General features: G+C 39.6%; 1 protein-coding gene across 4 annotated transcripts in view; it reads right to left on the bottom strand.

Annotated features, from left to right (window-relative positions):
• LOC126922371 (putative polypeptide N-acetylgalactosaminyltransferase 9) overlaps positions 1-20,878 on the bottom strand; it is a 294,734-nt gene that overhangs the window by 214,933 nt on the left and 58,923 nt on the right. For all 4 annotated transcript variants that reach the window (XM_050734913.1, XM_050734912.1, XM_050734909.1 and 1 more), the window contains one exon: positions 2,410-2,482. The gene's annotated coding sequence lies outside the window, so the exon portion shown is untranslated. The remainder of the gene's footprint in view (positions 1-2,409; positions 2,483-20,878) is intronic.

Genomic DNA, 20,878 nt, shown 5'->3' with positions numbered 1-20,878 from the left:
TTACTATGATAATGCGGTATTATAATTCCCATTTACATAATGTATTAACAATGCTTATAATAACCACCAGCTTGTTGTTTGCATCGTTCCCCTTTCGATGATGTTTCTTCCGATTTTATCGTCTCTAACGACTTCTAATTAACGTTTATTAGAAAGTTAATCTCGCGGATCGTGCTTTGACAATTTGTTTAATAACATGCTTCTCTACTTATTTTTATACCCTAAGCTCACCGACTGCTGCAAAACATCCGATTATTCCAACTCAAATATAAAAAATTCCTTCTCCAGTGTTTAATCACAGTACGTCGTATTTTCCGTAAATTTAAAGAAACGTCCACTTGAAACATTTCTCGTTTAATTTACAAACTCATCTTTAATATTCTACCAAATATTTTCAATCTTCTCAAAGGAACAAAAAAATTATAGTCTGAGACGCTCGAGTCATCGTACTCCAATTATTCTCAGATCATTGTTCGCGATCCATCGACGCGATACCTCTACGTTAAACTGGTCTGACTCGAGCAATTAGAAACCGCATTCGCCACGCGGAACAACGCTGTCGCGGAACACTCAGGCTTATTCGTGCTGTACATACCCGAAATATGGCGCAACTTGGTCAAGATTCTGCGAAGATCGCGAGCTTGTTGGTTGTCGGCTATGGACAAAGGGAAATCCGCAAACTGAGGCCGGGGAATTTCATATCGTTGCCCCTTTGTTCACCGTAACAACCGCCGTTTGACTCACCCCTGCCAGAAACTTCCGGAGATCACAAACTTGGACGTGTAATTGTTTTAACGGTCCGATTCGTGACGTGTATCTTGATTGGAAGGAAACTATGAGACGAGTAGATTGGTCGAAACTACGCCAAAGTACGTCTTTATAGGAGCTTCAATTTTCCAAGTTCGCCAAGTTCCGAGAATCGAATACGGCCATAGATGTCAGCCACTTGTCTACCATGCGATGCTCGCGAACTTTGTTTCAAGCAGAGCAAAAGAAACCGTAAAAGAATTTAGTATTCTCGTTGATTCATCGAAGAAAACGATTTACGTTCGATCGTGTAACGTAAGTTTGCAACGCTATTCCGCGAGATTATTTAACAAAAGATATTCGTGGTGCCTTCAAACAATTTCAAACATCTTGACAGACACGAAGCAAGACGTGAATATATTTCGACGCAATACCAAGAGATCATTTTTACTCGCCGCAGAGTTTTATCTCGACCCTTCAAGCCTAACTGGAAGAAGAATACAAAAGAAAGGAGGAACTTAATCAGAATCTCTGAAAGAAGTATCCCTATCCATCCCCGTTAATCCTACACGATCATTCCCCAAACAGCATTCTCTAAGCAGTATCCTTTCCCTGGAACCATCCCCTATATATAGAGCAAAAAACTACCCTCGATTACCACCAAAGTCTACCCAGTAGAAACCATTTTCCAGTTTTTTCGCCCAGCAAACTGCTTGATTTTGGGCTTACAAGCGGCTCGTTTATTTACAACGCGTCGCAGAGATACCCGGCGATACCTTCTCTTTTTTTCCCAGGGAAGCATTATTTAGCGGCGGCCACTTATATTCGCGGTTGCAACGAGTCAGCCATTATAATTCTCCGGAGGTAAATAACCGCGGAGCTTACCCTCGTATCGCTCGTTTTCATAAATCGAGCCACGGGATCTTTGTACAAAAGGAACGGCGAACGTAGCGAGCAGAGGCTAGAAAGCAGCCAAGAGGAGGAGCCAGGGAATAGGGAGGAGGCTTGATAATGAAGCCACGAAGATACACGGAGGTATCGTGAAATAAATCCACAGCAACGAATGAATGATAAAGCACTCGAGGTGGGAGAGGTGATCCTCGAAGAACAGTAGTACAGTGTTATCGAAGTGAGAACGCGGCGACTAAGCAGAAATATAATGCTCCGCGCTAGTCTCTTGACCCTGCCATACAAGAGCGCTTAACGAACTGTAAATCATGCTCGAGAGCTTTGATGAAATGGTCCATTTGTAAGGCAACCCCATCTTCAAAGAAGGACGAACTTCTTCGGGACTATGTTTGCAAACTGTGATGTTCGGGAAAGGGTTTCGAAGAACTGCAAGTTCGGGACACTGTGAAGAAATATCTAGAGCTGCCTATCGTGATTTTGAGAAAAATTTGCATTGTTAATTGCAATTGGATATCTTCGAGCGGAAAATCCACGCTTCGACGATTGAATAAATGAAACTGACGTCGTAAATTTAAATGGTGGAAAAGTCGTCGACCGATCTCGAGTTGTTGGATAGACAATCGTATCGAACTCTGTGAATAGAAATTCTTGGCTGAAATTTGAGAATTTCAAGAAGAATAAAAGAGCAAGAAAAGAATCTTCTACTCGGAAACCGGTATAATCAACTTTCCTCGGCGTACCACAAACACTTACCCTTTCACAACCGAAGCAGAACTTCCCTCTAGCGTAATTTTCTTTCCGACGAGGCTTCCTGACCGCTCGAATTCTGAAACATAAAAAGGCGAGAGAACCAATTAGCCACGGTGAATACCAGTTTCGTTCGTGATTTTATCGAAATTATTGCCCCTTTCCGTCTACCACGAACTAAGTTTCTCCCTGTTCGTACCGATGGCTGTATTAAAAATTCAAAGATACCGTCGGGACGGTTAGGACGACCGAGAGAAGGGAAGAGAGAATTGAAAGAGAAATCCAACTTCTAACTCGGTTGCGGCGTCGACGAAAAACCACCCTGACCTTCGAGCATCTCTAGAGACGATCGTTCCTTTCCTCTTTCATCCCGAAGGATTCTTTGCCTTTCCCTCTCGACAAGAAGTTTCATTCGTCTGCAGCGCTTTCAGCCGCCTTCCCTTCGTAACTGGCAAAGAAATGTATTATATCGACCACTCCCCTCCGGAAATAGTGTGAGAAGTACGAACCCTTCCGGAAGAGTTCCTCTTCGGTTAGGTCTGTTTCGCGTTGGAATACACGCGTACACGCTTGTGAGGGACGTTAGAAAAGCAACGAGAAGCTATGGTTTCTTATTTAATCTTTCAAAGTTCAAACGAACGCCGTCAATCACGTAAAGAGAGTTGCGAAACTTGTTCTTCGTGCTTCGATTTGATCTGGTGGCTCATAGATTTCTAAACCTCTATCTTTCCAAATATTCAAACATTCGATATTCGTTATACTCAAACCTTCGAATATGTTTCGCTTCTTAATTCACAAAAAAGGGGAGCAATTTCAAAGTTAAAATTAAAGTTCAAATTTCTTAATTCTGAAATTTAAAAGATTGCCAAATTCCAAACGTGAAATGAAAATATCTGTCTCGGAAATCTTTGCGTAAATCCCATCGCATCAATTACGTACACTGCCGAACGTGACTGATTATGTCAAACGGAGAATTCGATTTTAATTGAAATTCCATGCCAGAGAATATTTTTCGAGATGGAGGAACGAGAGAAAATATAGTTCTGGATAAAACGGATAAAAAAAGATCAAGGATCATAAAGACGGGCTTCGAAATAAGGAGCGTCGACGATTATCGACAGCTGTCGACGATATCTAGATTCTAAAAGACTCGAGTAGAAATCATCGATCATATATTACGGTGGAAGATACCAGAGGTTCATAAAGTGACCCAGTTTTCCGCAATTGTGTTTCTTTGTGTCTCGGAACAGAATAATAAAATTTTACAACACGGCAAAGTCACATTTGAAGAATATTATATTGGAAGTCACGCAGAACCATTCCTTCGAATTCCAGAGTAATAAGACTATTTCTTTATTCTTTACGATGCGTAAGTCTTAACTTAAAGTAAGGAGAAAATTAAATTCATTTACATTCTACGCGTCATACATAACAATAAAAGAAACTTTATACAATTGCTCGCTGAAATCCTTAATTTTACTTTCAATTCAGATTTACGTATCTTTTTTTTTGTATTCCGATTTCGTTAACTTAATAAATAGATCTTATCGTATGAGTTCAAATTTCTAAAAATTATTATACAATGAAAATCATAAATATCTACTCTGATAAATCGTTTAAAATACACTGAACGATATTTGGCGATTTATTAATAGATTCTTTTACGCCAAACAAATATAAAAAATACCTATTTGATTCGAAGATGACAAGTATTCATGTTGCAAACCGACCTGACAAATTTCATCGGATGAAATATGTTTCGAAGAGTGTGTCACTGTTGATCGCGATTGAACTGTGCAGTTTGTAATTCTACGCGATAAATCTTGCTTCCCATGGTAGACAAATTTTAACAAACACAAATAATCGACTATTCTTTCGCATTAGCACAAAATATTTCCGTGACAATATAGAATTTTCATTGCCTGTCCGTACAAACGGTTGCACGATTTTACTGTAACGATAAATAAAAAAATAATTTCCTGGAAAATTTCGATACGTCGTTGTTTGTTCGAAATTAAAAAATAAACGACATTTTGCGACAGTTAACTCGATATATTCTTCACGCTGCTTAACGGACTCGCTCGTCAAACGTTGAAATTTCCGAATTTTTTAATCAGAGTTTCGAAATTTGATTTATCTACTTTAGCCATCTTCTAGGAATATTTTTGACGTATATTTCACTAAATGGATTTCTGAAACTCGATCGAATATCCCGAACTAACGTTCCACGCAAACAAAACAATTCTGACAAATGAAATCTCGATCCGATTCAATTACGACAACATTTGAGATTTATCAAAATCCAGCGAGTAGGAAGTGGTTCGCTAACGTAGAACGATCCGATAAAAATTAATTAGCCACCATGACCTTACTCGGCAAGGATAATCGCGCGTGTTGCACCTTTTTATCGTTCTTATGCACACGATAGGAAACGAGAAACCGTAGCCTCGACGTCGCCGTTGAAACGACGTTCCTCCCACGTTTCATCGTTGCCAATCAAGCAACTTCTTCTGGTCGACAATAATTGAAACGAGCCACACCGGCGTCCAATAACGAATTTCAAAACGTGCACAATCACGTGGCAATGACTACGGGAAAATGGATCTGTCGCAATTGCAATTAACGTTACGTTACGATTAATATCTAGTCAACGAAGCATCCGCGCGTTTTCCACGAAACCGCGTTTAATCGAACCGAACTGGTGAAATATAGACGGTCTCTCGTCGGTTCCAAGATTCTCGACCATTCTCGTCCGTTCATTTACAATCGTAGATCGACGTTTTCAGAAAAATCATCCAAATAACAAATACCGTGCACGACATACGCAATTTTCGTCGCAACGCGTAAAAATACGTGAACGTATTCTTCGCCCTTGTTCCAAGAAATAACCGGAACCATCTTTCTAAGGCATTATCCGAAAAACGAGTCTAGAAAAGAAACAGGAGAGGAGACACCTCAACTTACGATTACCCAAATCGTCTCTAAACCGTCGTCTTCAAAATGAAGTCAACATTTCCATCTCGAGCGGAGACGGTTCTCTGGGAAATTTTTCACAGCTCGCTCACGTCTTCCATTAGGTTACTTGGCGGATAGTTTGGTTACGTGAGCTTTTGTGCGCGGCCGCGAATCTCACGGACCCGTCTACAGACACCCCCTATTACGTTTCACCGGGAAATTTCCCTTACAACATCGTACTTCGTTCGCCACGTCGCGTGTAACCGTGCCACTTTTCCTCCGCGTTTTGCCTGAAATTCACCTACCCGCACGCACACCCTTCGTAATTCGCCCGCGAAACTTTCTTGCGTTTCTACAGGCTACATGTAAATAAGCTGACTAGGGCGTGTGCGCGCGGAACACTCCGTGTATAGACGATTATTAAAACAGCCATTATACGCGTGCGTGACATTGTAGCCCGTGTGGAAACGAGAACGCAGATGGAGGACCATAGCAAACTCGAACGACGCTCTTTCGTTTAATATACATAGCGTTCCGACTTTGATACGCTACAAGCGAAAATAAGAAAATAAGTTTTGCGCAAAGTTATCGTCCTATGCTTTGTACTACACCGCGTTGATAATCAGAGCCGCGTTTGCCACGAGGCACAAAGTAGGCACGTGCCTAAGGCCCGCTGAAGAAAGAGACTCGGACAAAGGTATTGGCAAACGCTGCATGAAATAATCAAATCCACTGGCTTTGATTTCGAACTTTAACTAAAGGAATAAATACCAATAATGATACTTGTTGCAAAGCCTTTGTCAAATACAGAACGGTCTGCTCGATCTTTTGCGGTAAGTGTCTTAAAAAGGAATTACATTGACGTTGAAACAGCAGTAAATAAAATATCCATAAATGGAATTGAAAAGCCAATTGTTCGAGTAGAAATGGCTACTATGTTATTTCATAAGCTGGATGAATTCAAATTTGCTGCAGTAATATATTTGGGGAATGCTTTTAAATAGAATAAATGCTGTTAGCAAATCGTTGCAATCATCCACAGGTTTAATATCTACGATGGTATCGCTATATGGTAGCAAGTTTATTAAAAATATCCGTAACAATTTCAAGGAGATTGAAAATCAAGCTGAAAATATCATTCCAATTAAATGTAAAAAGAGCGCCGACTAACAAAACAAATATTTATCGATGACGAGAACGTACGCTTGGGAGGCGAAGCTTTTAGAGCGAACATATTTTATACGGTTTTTGATAGAATAGTTACTGATTTATGCTACGTAAAGGTACAAACAATAAATTTTAATTTATGTACTTGTATATGTACATTATAAACTTGTATGGAACGAATTTATAGCAAAGACGTAAGTATTGATGAATTCAAAGTGGAGACGAAACAATTTAATATATTAAGTAAGGCTGAGAGCACGGTCCTGGCTTCTGATAGATTGAATTTTACAATCGAAAAGAAAATGTTTCGCGTTAAATTCCGACTACCGTCCGATATAACATCGACCTCTCAATACCATTCCATCATGTAGCCATCTCACAACGCTTCGTTGAATTAAAAAACGAACGAAAAATATACAACGTTGGAAGGAATTCGCGTTCGCGAACAATTCGATGAATCGATAAGTCGAGGCTAACCAGGCGACTATGAAAAGATTTTATTCGCGAGCCTCGGCCTTTCAACTAGATGGACTTCGTTGGGCGAATTTATCGAACAGGCCGTTCTTTTATGATGCATGAGATTTCCTCCATCTATGGATAATGGAATGGGAAATAAAGTGCGAACAATTCCGTCACTCCCTATTCGCTTCGAGTCGCGACGTTCTCGCGCGAGCAAGTATGCACGCGCGCAAGCTCGCACGCTCACGCAATCGTACATTGTTTGTGTGGCAAGTGTAGACGCGGGAAAATGCAAATCGGCGCATGAAACTGCGGGACAATCGGTCTAAAATTATACGATATAGGAAGCTGTAGCGCAGTTGAATCGTTTTAGGAGAGAACGCGTGTCAGGCGTGATATTTTCCCTTGTTTTCTTTTTAGGAAAATGGAACGTGAAAGCTGGATGACGGAGCACGTGAAACTTTTGAAAGAATTTGGACGATCGTAAAACGATAGCGTGATATAAAATAGAATGGCATTTTGGCGGAGGGAAGATATACCTGCGTTTTGTATCATCTCGATTGATATTTTTGGAAAACTAATACTTAAAAAGTTGAACTATTGAAGTTTTGGACAAATCGGTGCTATATCGTGCAGTGTAAGATAAATAAAATGAAAGTTGGCCTCGTCTTCGTTGACTTTTGGCGTTAATTTTGCGAATGATTGAACTCCGATCCGACTCAGTTTCGATTCAATTAAATCGTAATGTTATCCTATTCTCTTCGTCTGCAGTTAATTGGTGAAATTAATATCGCGATACCAGTATCCTACCGGTTACATATTACGCGATTGCAAAATAATAAATACTCGAAGTAGTCAACAAAATGTAATTTCTCGCAATTAAGATGATACCTGGATGGATGATATTGTGCGCAGACGCAATATAAAACCGCAGTTTCCAAAAAGGTGAGCAAAAAGATCACGTATTAATCACTTCCAAGTGATTTTCTTCCCATAATAATCTTACGAAAGTAGTCAATTAAAAGTAATTAATTAAAAAGTGGGAGTTACTGCTTCCTTTATCGATTGTAATTAATTTCAAACCGTAAATGTGCACGCGATCCTAGTAAATGTGCACATCGGAATCCTTAATTTTCTCGGAGCCTGACAAGCCGCCTGCGCCGCTACGAAATCAATTAAGTGGTAATCTACCGGCACATCAAATAAATTTAATCACTGTCGGGCGTCGACAGAATCCCGGAATTTCATCCGTCAGTGTCGCAAAGTCAACTTCGCCACGGTTACAACGAAATAGCGTCATAAACGAGCATCGATAACGAGCACAATTAATTAGCGCGATTTTTTGTCTCTTGCAGTCGTCGAGTAAGCTCGGAACCTACGTCAATCTGTTGCAAATACGAGGCTGTATACCATTCTTCTTTCTCTTTTCTTTTTTTTTTTTTTTTACTAATTTCTCATTGCGATATAAAAGTTTCTGATTCAAAGATGAGCCGGTTAGCAGGTTAAAGGGAAAGAGTTTCCATCGATTAGTGACTCAATTAGGATGACCAGGTACAGGCGAAACTATTCGTTACTGGTTAAATTACACAGGTGTCCGATCGGTAGTGGCAAGTTAGAGATAAGAAAATCGCGTGAAGAGGCAAATTGGAGGATCAGCCAGGCGAACATAATACGCGCAATTCGCATAATGCACACGTATCGGTAATAAGGAGTGGTCTTGGCAATTAGTGTCGAATAATTAAAGGGTCGTTAATCCCTTTACGGGCGGCTACGCTAAAATACCTCGAGCCGGAGAGAGGTAGAAGAGGAAAGCAAGTCCAGAAATCTTGGAAGACTGGTCGAGGCTTGGCTCGAAATTGTAGAAACTATCGATCGTTTCGGGAGCTACGTCTTAATTCTTGCCAGCGTTTCTACGCGGAATGCAATAATCGTACGTTAAACGTGACACGGCTCGCCATATAATTAATGTCATGTGAGAGGCGAGTGTCGCGTTACAATGCATTCGCAATGTCGTTGAAGCACCGTAATTACCGTGAGTTTGTCTTGCCTCCCCTGACAACAAGTCGTGACAAAGAAATATAGCAAAAACGTTATACTTTTTCAAGAGAAGGGGGGAGTGGGTTTGCAGCGTGGTTTGTTTCAAGTTCTGGGACTTGTTTTTTCACTGCGACAAATGGTCGTGGAAAGAGAGGTAGCTAAGTGAAATACATAACGGCAATAACATTTGCTAATATTGGTTAAGTGAGATATATCGCGTAGTAATGATATTTGGTTGCATTATACTTATATCATATAACGTGCATATTTTTCTAAATTAAGCAATAGCTACGGTAGACGTATACCTTTGGCAATTAATAATTTTATAAAGTTTCTAAATTTATACTACATCTTGTGCCATTGTGAATTGTTACTTCTCTTTCTTAAATTCTTCTGTCTATCCATACTGTTCGTTATTTCATGATATTCCCATGGCTCGTAATATTTCGAAATAATCGAACCTATGAAATAAAAGAAGACAAAGATTTCAGAGATATCGAAGACTAACTTGCAGTCGGGTCTCTCTGGTACTTACCACGCGGTACAATTCCTTGGATCGATATTAAAAGCCGCGTGGCGTTAAATATCACGAGACAAAGGCATGCAAATGTTCGCGAGGATAACAAGTGCGGGAGGAACGTAGGGGACTGGGTTCGATGCGCGAGAAAGCGCGAACGCAACCGGTGCTTTTATTTTCGTAAATTATTTTAACCGTGTGTGTGCAGCATGCGCGAGCCTACGTTTTACAAACAGCAAAAAGTGAACGAGAACAAAAGAAGCACAGAGGAAGAAGAGGACCGAGGAAAAAAAAAGGGACTCGTGCACTCGTTACCGCTGGACGAACATATGAAAAATGCATGACGCCGGAAGGATCGTTATGCTAATTCGTTCGACGCCGCGGCAGTTTCGTGTACAAACTTGCTAGCCACGTCTACACACACGCGTGCAACACCATCGATCGTAATTAAACCTGTCCATCAGATTTCCATCGGGCGGCTGCTCGATTTCCACTTTCATCGTGTGTCACTTCACCGCTGTCACGGTGTCGGAAAAGGGGTTTCGCTAAGTTAGCTCCAAGGGTAGCTTCTAATAATAACGATATTCGATGTATGCGGAGGGTAGAACTTAATGGTGAAATGGGGAATTTTGCTGAAATTGTTTTGATTAATATCTCTGGGTTAATGTTTCTAAGAATTTTGTGAATTCTGATGCGTCCTGGTGATGTGATAACGAGTGACAGTTTCAATTAAACAGTAGAAATATAATACTTTTTAAGCTATAACGATCTTTACGTTATTATCTAAAGTTCTGGAAAGTTTTCAGTAATATTGTTGAAAAGATTGAACATCGACGTAATAGCCGAAGGTTAACTTAACCTGAACGTTTCCTTCCTGAAAGGTAATAAACTTGACCAGGATTTTTCAATCCTACTTTCCTAAAGACTAGAACAGATGATAATGAATCGGTATAAAAGTAAATTGAGCGTACCGCGTGCATTTTTAATTACATTCCTCGAGCCTCGATGATGAATCTTGATGAATGTATAAATTACTGGAATGCATGAGCGCGCAAGCATGCTTTAAGATGCTTTAACACTATATGATTCTGTAATCACTATTAAAGCACTCTTTTTATTTTTATATCTTAATTATGCTCCTAGCTACGGATATTTAATATTCTTCTGTGGAACGAAAGATCTCCACTTTGTTACCACATTCGTTAAACAAAAACATTTAACAGTAGTATTTGGTTTGCGTGGCTAATGACGTTCGATCTTTCTACCAAATTCTCTGTGATTCACGCCGTAACTATTATATATTTATATCATTGCGGTTCGACTAAATTCGCGATTTTCCTGCACGTATCTAGTCAAAGATATATTTCAATCAAAAGACACGTCGCGTTCCGATATTCCACCAGAAATACGAATAATACTTTGTCTGTATCCATTCATACGCAAAGCACAAAACCGAGCTACTTATACCGTGATTCGACAAATCTCCCCTCAGTATCCGTAATCCACAGTGCGTTTAATATTCATACATTCAAACGAAGATACCTAACCATCATTACCCGACGATTACTATATCCCTGGAAATTTCACCGACGTTAAAATCCGACCGAATGCGTTCTGATTCAACCGAAATATTAACAACATCGATAGGGAACATTTCACAACTACGGTTCGATTAAAGATGAAGCGCTAATTGATGAAATTTGTCTAACCAACATACGCGCACGGTCCATGTATAAAGCTCACTAAAATTATCAAAAGTTTAAAAATTTAATACCAAGCGAGGAACATACAAGGAATTAAGAATGCGTTTATTTTCAAACTATAGATCTTTCGACCTATTCGTTCAATATATCGTAACACGTTATCCTATTTTAGACCTCTAATGAATAAACTAATTGTTTCAAGCATCGCGGATAATCTATACGATGTTCCAATGCGGATTAAACGTTTAAAGAGCTGAATATAAATTTGCCGAACTACGGTATACGGGATGTTGCGATTCAGAAACGTTATATAAACTGCAATAAAACCGTGCAACTAATCCACGCAGATCTAATGTACTTTCCTTTCACCATATTGTCCTTTAGCGAGTTGGAACAATAGTAAGAAGATTGGAAAATAAAATTCGACCGCAGCAGAATTAACAAGTAGCTTAACCATGAGCAAGCGATGTTCTTGCGATTGTGGAACTCTATCCATCCCGATGCATACGGAAATTGGGTCGAAGCGGAAGCCAAACGTCGACCACGGCGCGGAGGTCAACGAGAGAAAGTTAGTAGAATCGGTGTGTGCTTTGGTCGAGTCAGTAGAATGGATACGGTTGCCGGGAAAATCTGCGAAAATCAGGTAAACGGAGACGGATAATAACTGTTGAACCATCGAATCCAGCGGAACTGTTCTCCAGAATAATAAACGAACCGAAATTTCCGAGGGAATCATCCAGAATCCGTTCGACGAACGTACATAACTTCTAGTTTTAATAAGGCGATTTTCTAGCAGCTCCTTCAACGCTAACCCAGCCCCAAACGATCCTCGCATCTCCGATAATTGTACGAACTGTGTTAAGCGGCAGATGGTAAGTCGGATTATCGGGGAAAACTTTATGCATCCCTACGTACGGGGAGGAAATATTCATACGTTCGTGACGAGGGTTTCGCCGGAAGAAGGTGAAGATCGTAACGTTAATCCGACGACGCGGCCGTGAGATCCTTTGTTAGTGTTTATCGAGATTATGAGAAGCCTAGTGATTTTGCGTTGGAAAATGAATGTAAAACGGTATAAATGAAATATCTTGTTACTCGTAACTAGCGTAGAAAGTTCGTTGAATAACGTCATGTTAGCTGCGAATAAAATGATAATATTATACAAGACAGTAAAATGAAAGTCTAGAATATGACTGGAATGTAAAATAAATAAGAAACGACCAAGAAATATCTTAAACAACGAGTAAAAAAAGACGGATGAACGTCGATAGACGAAATTATTCGAATATAATTTTTCTAGTTTCTGATATGCGAAGGAATCCAGCACTGCGGATGACAGGAATGAAAGGGCAAAGTTTGCGGGTCTGAGGCAATATAGAAAATCAGGATGGATTATCCGACAAGAAGACGACGCTGCTTTTCCGTGTGCTCAGCAAAGAAACGCGGGAAATATGCGGGGGATGCGAAAAGTTGTGGTACGATAGGAAGGAGGAGAGGAGAAAGCTGGTCGGCTCTTGTAAGCACGAAGAAGAATCGATGTTCGCCAACAAAGTGGTAATGCCGGGCCATCTGCTATTCGCCGGATATCAGCAGCCAACCAGTCGAGCGGAAGAAAATCGCAAAAGGGAAGAGGAAGAACAAATTCTAATGAATTTTTACGTTCCCTATTCGTCGTTTACTCAACGTTCCTAGAAAAGACAGGTTTGAAATTTTAATAGAAGCGAGAAGATTTCGGTTCTAATAAATTAGTTATTAATTATTCCTAAGACATACGTAGGATCTTTCAAATTTCTTACAACCAGTTTTACAGATTATATCAATAAATAATAATATTAATAAATAATAATAAATAATAGGAAGTTACGATCGTTTATAAAAGCTGTAATATCGTGACGATTTTTTAGATATTGTTTCCGAAAGTCGAAGAACGAAATATTATCGGATAAGGAAACTCCGATGCTGTTGTTCCATTCTAAACGCGGTACAATCAACGATTTTACAGTTAACAGGCTATGCTGTAACGTTAACAACATTTGATCTCGTCACGGATAATTCCCTCGTTATCGGTGTATCAAGCATTGTGCGTTTCGCTCTCTTCCTCCCACTCATCGCGGGGATCGCTCTGTTACTAGAAATTCGAATATTAATGTGGACAAACGGGCAGCAGATTCGCGCTGAGCGTGAATCCAACTCCCCTTCTAATTCCAAAGCTTAATCCAATCTGCATGCAATTGTCAACGAGGCCGCACTACCGTCGAGCTGCTTGATTTTAATTAAACCCAATGCAGATTAAATCTAGGCAGTAAACACGCCACCGGCTCGGAGACAGATTAGAAACTCACCCTGCCCGCATAAATTAATAACGATCGGTGTCGATGCCTGTTCAACTTGAACTGTATCGAGCGATTAACCCATCAAAAGGGTAACAAAGGATCCAATACCGTTGAATTTACTTGAAATCTTTGTTTGTTGGTGATGATTCGATTAAAAATCCTCATTGGTCATTTAAGTCAAATTTTATGGAAATATCGTGGATGACAGGTAATAAATCTAAGTGACGAATATGCGGTTGCCACAATACGAATTTTGTTGCATCTATGGAAAATTTCGCGAGACGAAAGTGGGAATAATATGCAGAGATATATGAAATATCCAAAATACGCCACTATATAATATTTAATAAACAAAACGATTCTCAGCCAAAGTTTTATTTTATTAATCACGTTCGTAAAGATGTAAGTTTATATAAAAGTCTACGGTTCAACGACGACTATATGGTACATAATTACAACGGAATAACCGACTGTACGAAAATGCAAATTACGATCCAAGCGTTTTATCCCCCGCTCAGTGAAATACTACAAATAACTCGAACAACGAAACAACCGCTCGACCAAGTAAACTGAAAGCGCTGCACTGAAAAATAATCCACAAAATAATCCAGGAAAATTACTCTTGGTAAGGAATGCTGCTTTTAACAAATGCGGTGATACCTTTGAATCGTTATGGGTCGCCGAATCCTACGATAATCGAGTAAAGCTGAACGATCCGCGGAGCGTACCACGAATACCGTACATTTGCATCAATTGTTCCAACAGTAAGGGCAACCGCGAGGCAAACGCAAACTTCAAGTATAAGCCGTATAGTTGGCGAAGTTTGAAGTTCCTCCCCAGGGAGGTAAACTAATTAAGAAGGATTCGAGATAATTAATTCGTATGCCGGACGTTTGTTTCTGCTTCAAGAATACCGCTAATATTACGCGCGGCGATCAGACGCCCTTCGCGGATTAAGCAGCCGTCTACCAGGCGACACAATGAGAGTTCCAACGAGAATATTTCGACCGTGCGGTATCCGGTTCCGGTCCCCTAATGAAACTTGCGACGATTAAACCACCTCCGAAGAGTAACTTAAAACTGGACACGTTCCAGTCCAAGGACTGTAGCTGCGGAAGTAAACTCGTGAATCGTCTTCGGCGAAACGTGACCCCATTATAGTCAACGACGAAGTCGTCAACGATGCATTAAACGACCCAGCTAAGATCCCTGGATTCGAAGACGTAAATAGAGCAGTGAGATGGTTAGAGGATTCTGATTCTAGCGATTGTGGCATGAAACGTCGGTACATGGTGTTATAACCGTAATTATGCGTTAGGTGATTGAGAAGAGATCTTAGGGTAGTAGGATAGGTAGCGACTATTTTCGTTCTCACTGTGAACGTAGTAACCACCGATGGGGAGATATATCGTTGCTCGAAGAAATCTCGAGTATAATAATTTTGATACAATTTTGCGAATAAGCTAAAAATTTTGACAAGAACGTCACGAATGATCGCAAAATCGTCGAGCTAAAATTATATAATTTAAGGAAACAGCAAAGTAACTGTTTCCGTTTCTATCATGACGGACAATGAAAATTGTTGGAAAATTAATTTTCAAGCGTTGCATGTCGATTGTAACGTCGAGAGTTTACGATGTACGAAGCAACAACAAGTTTGTAGATCTTTTCAAAGAAGATAATAACATAGCGGAGGGAGAGCACGAGTTTAAAAGCACGAGTTTGAAAGCACGAGTACTATGTAGTTTGTGTTGCGATATCACCTATAATGTGCTTTTTAAACTTCATCAAGGGAAACAAAGATTACATCTATATGGCCATTTGAAAATATGAGGCTATCTGACTTATTGTTACTCCCTGCGAAAGAGCACAAAGATTAATTCCCTAACAGTGTTCACGTTGAAAATAACTTATTAATATTTCTTACAGCTTGGAAACTTACCGTTCCTGTAAATACTCTTGGCTTAAATACATTAACAAGCAGTAAGCTGCACTTAATTACTAGTTTATATGTTTGACATTCTCTATTATCAGAAAATAATTTATTTTTTCAAAAATTCCTTTCAATTATAACTTTAAACTTATGAAACACTTCCCATCGTAAACTTTAATTAATTTTTCAATTTATACGTAGCCTGTTGTTCTACCATGCCTCGAAATTGCTTCTAAGTGTTTTTAAAGAAACTCTTTTCCATAATATACGACGGAAAATGCATATTACAAAATTTAAGTTGCATAATAAATATTTCTTTGAAAGTTGTTAATTAATATTCGAGTCGACTGCATATCGCCAACCTGTCTTACAACTTTTTTATCCTATTTCTTACACTTTCCTCGACGTGCTGCCTTAAATTTGTTACCGTATAAACACGCACTTTTTTAATTTGCATTCGTAACACGCACTGATATCATCGATTATGAATATGTATCCCCTGGATCAGCAGAACGGTTCTGTCCATTTTAATTAATGAATGGAGTTTCCTTTTGCTTTTATCCGTCGTAACAATTTGTTCCTTATCTTTATCGGATAACGTTAGAAAAAATTCAATCTATTTTTCATTTTTCCGGTTATACGCTGCTTATACGCTTACGATCATGTGCCTGGAGTATATCAGGGAACATGTATACGCTTTAACGAAGGCTATTATCAATCAGTGCAATAGCAAGCTTTATACTACGACAGAAGTAGTTCCGAAGATAAAAATTCATAAACTTACGGCCTGTTTTCAAGAAAGTGAACAGGAACAGCACAATTCAAAGTCCCGTACTTTCTAAATCAATTCGAAGCCAACGAAATCGTAACGTAGCAAGCCCCTAATTTCACGCGCATTACATATTTCGTTCTAAAAAAAAATTCCTGGCATTGACGTCAAGAGATGATCGATTCACCGCGGAATGACCCAATACTATAGCTTTCTCATCGACGCTACAATTATCGTAATATTCCTATTCCAAACTGCTGTACAACGAGAAACATACGCAATTAACACAAAATTCAATGTGAATTTTTATTAAAGTCTTGATTAATTGTTAAAAATATCAAAAAAATAAAAATCAATTTTAATTAATATCTGCACCAATGTTAAAACGTTACCAATATTAAAATTGGCTTTTGTATCCGGAAGAGATACTCCGAGCCTATTAAAATTAACCAATTTCGGACGAAATTTCCATCGTCCCAAAAATAACGAAAAATTCCCATTAAGAAAAAACTGTCTAATTTTTCCTAACAAGCAGGCACAATGGACCCCTGTCCGTTCAACTATACCGTATCCTTATCGTCCGAAAGCGGCTGCCTCGTAATTGCTAGGACTGTAAGTAGCTAATAGTATTAGCACGCCAGATTTCTCCCTGGTCCCGGCAACAATTAAGCTGAAAGGCACGTCGAGTCTTTCAGCAAGATGAGTAGATTAGCTTGTTAGTTTAGCTGCCGCGTTATACGCGATACACCCCCCCCCCCTTTACCAATGTCTTCGCGGACGTACCACGTTTCCGTGTTTTCATCGCGAGTTTCGCGTATCTCCGACTTCAATAAAAATAAAGGGAGGAATAGACTCGACCATCGCGTCGAAGACAGTGTTGTTACGCGCGAATAATCAGCGTGGACGAAGACAATGCGAATCGGGCGACGTGAATTCTGCAGGAACGCGGTCATTAAAGTGATCTCAGAAGCGGAGAATTCGTCATGTTGACCATGGCTCTCGTACTCGCGTTCGAAACGTGTAAATAACGCGAAGTTTCTCCGTACACGGCTCTTTCGATTTCACTCGTGCAAATACGCTTTATGTAAATTAATCGTTGCCATTTAAACGTGTTTAAAATACCTCGGATTTTATGTATTCGTGATTAAGACTCGTGTGATTTGCTTTATGGCTTCGAGATTAGAGAAATCATTTTTTAATAATTTCCTGGACAAATTATTTTTTCACGCAGCTTGTAAATTTATTGATAAATTATCTAGAATTTGTTCGTTGGATGATTCGTGGAAATTCGACCGAGTTCGATGAATATCCGCGGAAAATTTGTTCAAGGATAGATGATATTATCCGAAAGTCTGGCGTCATTCGATGCAGCCAGCATAATGACGCACGAAACGCTGGAAAAAGAAAGGCTGGAAATCGACCTCCGAATGACGATAACGACTGGCGGAATAGGAAGTTCCTACTCAGACATTAATAACCAGCGGAATCTCTTTTTCTCCAGGCAACGATCGTTCTCACTCGTGGTCGTTTTTTAAAAAGTTTATCGTTATTGCGACCAACGAATTGCCTGTGTTATCTACATGGCTACGATTAGGGATACAACTCGATAGTAAGTATCCTACTCGTGAAATATTCAGAAAAATTGACGAATTAAAAGTGTAGTTGCACGTTGTGTAAAAATATGATATACAGATATTATTTGGAGAAATGTGTATCAATTAAGCAAGTTGAAATCCACCTTTTTCTTTTATTCGAAATTTTATCTTTCCTATTTAAAACACTTCCTACCGTATTAAGGAATGTGCGCATCTATTATGATTTCTAATTGTTGCTTTAGCAACTGCGATCGGTTTTAAAGCGTGACTCGAAAAGTGAAAAATCTAGTCATTTGCTGATAATCTTCGTGCTTCCTTAAACATTATTAAATGCTTCCTGTTTTTTTATTCGTACAAATTTCCTCGATAAAAGGACGGAAGTAACATAATGCGAATGATCGCTATCATAATCTTTCCCTGTTTAAACTGAGAAAATTTCAAAGATAGCGATCAAGAAATTATCATAAAATTTATAAATTCGGAGAAGGAAATTTGCAACGATAAAGAGTAGCAAACGTAGCTTGAAATAACGTGGAAAGAGGGAAACATAAAGGACGAAACCGTCCGCACCGTCAAAACCCTTTAAACGAATGCAGCAGGATGTCGAAATAATCATAAGAGAGCCGAGTTTCTAGCAATGTCCGGATATTTCACCTACCATTTGCCCCGTAAAAATCATCATATTTCCAAGCATACTCGCGCTGTCGCGAATCATGAGGTGGCGAGGAAGAATAAAAAAAAAAGAAGAAAAGGAATCCCTGGAACGGAAACTTCATCGTTTCGTCGAGCTTTTCGCTTGGCCTGGAAAACGAGCGAACCATCGAAGAAGGGAATAGCGGGAATTAGAGCGAACGAAAGAAAAGGGGCCGATGGAACTCATTTATTTTACGTCCCGAGACCTTCCGAACGCTTTAATGCTTTCTCTAAACAAACTTCCTCGCTTTTGAAGCGGCTCTGTTACCTATTTAAACACACCATTCGCCGTTTTGCACGGGGAACGTTCTTGTAATTAAAACGATCTTCCGATACGTGGAACGGCAAGACTTTGCTCCAAATGTACTTTGTTCGTACAAGCTCGCGTTGAGTTGGCTATTTGTGCCGGGATCCACGACTTCCTGTTTATTCCTGTTGAATAGGAAAATTAGCTATTTTCTCTCGTCGCTTCGGATCCAGATAGCTCGGTATGAAACTTTAAAAATCTATCATTTCGCCCGCAATATCTCGCGTCCCGCGTAAAATACTACCCATCAATCTAAAACGCAATCACCAGCGCAGGTTACATCGCTTTGAAATAGACGGAAGAAAAAACGAGACATAAAGAGAAAGTGGCAAATTCAACAATAAAAATTGAAAAGCGAAAAAGTCGAAATGTACTCTGACAAACCGAATATCAAAAATTCCAAAGGTAAAAAATACCCGTGCCAAGGTGTGGATCGCGAAAAAGCTTTACCTGGCCAACACGATTCGAAACGAGAGCGATCTGTCACCCATCTTTGACAAATTTTATCATCGATACCGTGATCCATGCGCGTCGAATTTTTATAGACAGCAACGATGCTTGAAAAATTTTCGTGAAACAATTCCGAGAGAGACAGAGAAAGAGAGAGAGAGAGAGAGGGCAGAAAAGAGCCGCCGTGCCTCCTACTGGCCAAGCTGAGGCAATCGAGGTGTCTAAACAAACTTCAGAAGACGTCGTCTCCGACTCTATTTTAAGCTGGCCGAGAGTGCACAAGGGGAGATCGTGGCTGTGCCAATATTTGCCACGGACTAAAATGACATATCGTTGTTGTCGGAACGCGCCATTAAACATTACAGCTCCAGACTTTCACGGTGTCGCGCGACAAGGTGCATTGTAACGCAAATAATGTGCCGGTGCGGTATCATAGAAATCATCGTTGAAATGGCTGTCCATTTCGACCTGGCAAAAAGGGGTGAGAGCACCAGGGCTAACGTGGTCGTGGCGTTACATGGTCAACATGGCTGTTAACCGTAACAGGACGAACAATCGACGTAATAGCACGAACCACTTCATCATGGAAAACACAATCCCTTGCGTAATTTCATTGAACGTATCTCTTCGTCGCGTGTCTTATTACCGTTTATCAGATTATGATATTTTCATGGAATATGTATCGGTTGTATCGCGACACAATTATTACTTGTTCGATAAAATAAGAGTGATGATGGTATTAACGCATTATGAATGGATGGTGGGACGATCGATCAAAAGCGATTATGATTCAGTAACAAGTGGTAATGCACAAGATTGGTCGTAACACGACCGAGCAAGGAATGATTCTATACGAGTTATCTGTCTTAACTTTCCAAGTCGTTTATAAGTAGAAAATAACGAAAGATGATTAAATCAGATATTTATTAAGTAATACGAGAAAGTAGTAAGATAAAGGAACATGTTTTACTTGAGGAAATTTTAGGCTAACGAAGCTAACAAAGCTAAATATTCTTGACACAATGAGCGAAATTTGACGAGGAAGGTAAGGTATTTTAATGTACAACTATGTACTATACACGTGTGTACCTTGCTTCGTATGATTGTGATGTAGAACTGTAGGACAGAGTCGCTTAAATGCAGAATTATTATTACGTTCCATTCGTGAAAACCAACTTTGGTATACGATTACGTTATTTCGTTCTTGTCAAAGGATTACAATTTCATTTGATAACTGAATTTTAATCACACTCTCGTGATTCAATGGAGATCCTTCAACATGCCGCGCCACGTTAATACGTCAATTATAAAATATTATCGCGAACGATCAAATTTTGAATTACAATGTTCCAACTAATGCATCGTTGAAAGCCTTTCGACGAGCAACAACCAATGTAACTTGGCTGACAATTTTGTTACCATTTATTCCCTGCAATCTGTTACTCAAGAAAAAGTTGATCGATATACGCGTGAATACGCTTAGACATATCCAATGCTGCTGGAAGGCCGTAAATTCTTTTCAAATAATCTGTGAACAAATTTCAGAAACATATCTCA

This window comes from Bombus affinis, chromosome 12, assembly GCF_024516045.1.
Source record: "Bombus affinis isolate iyBomAffi1 chromosome 12, iyBomAffi1.2, whole genome shotgun sequence".
NCBI lineage: Eukaryota > Metazoa > Arthropoda > Insecta > Hymenoptera > Apidae > Bombus > Bombus affinis.
The sequence above is the reverse complement of the archived record's forward strand: the minus strand, read 5'-3'. Positions and strand labels throughout refer to the sequence as shown.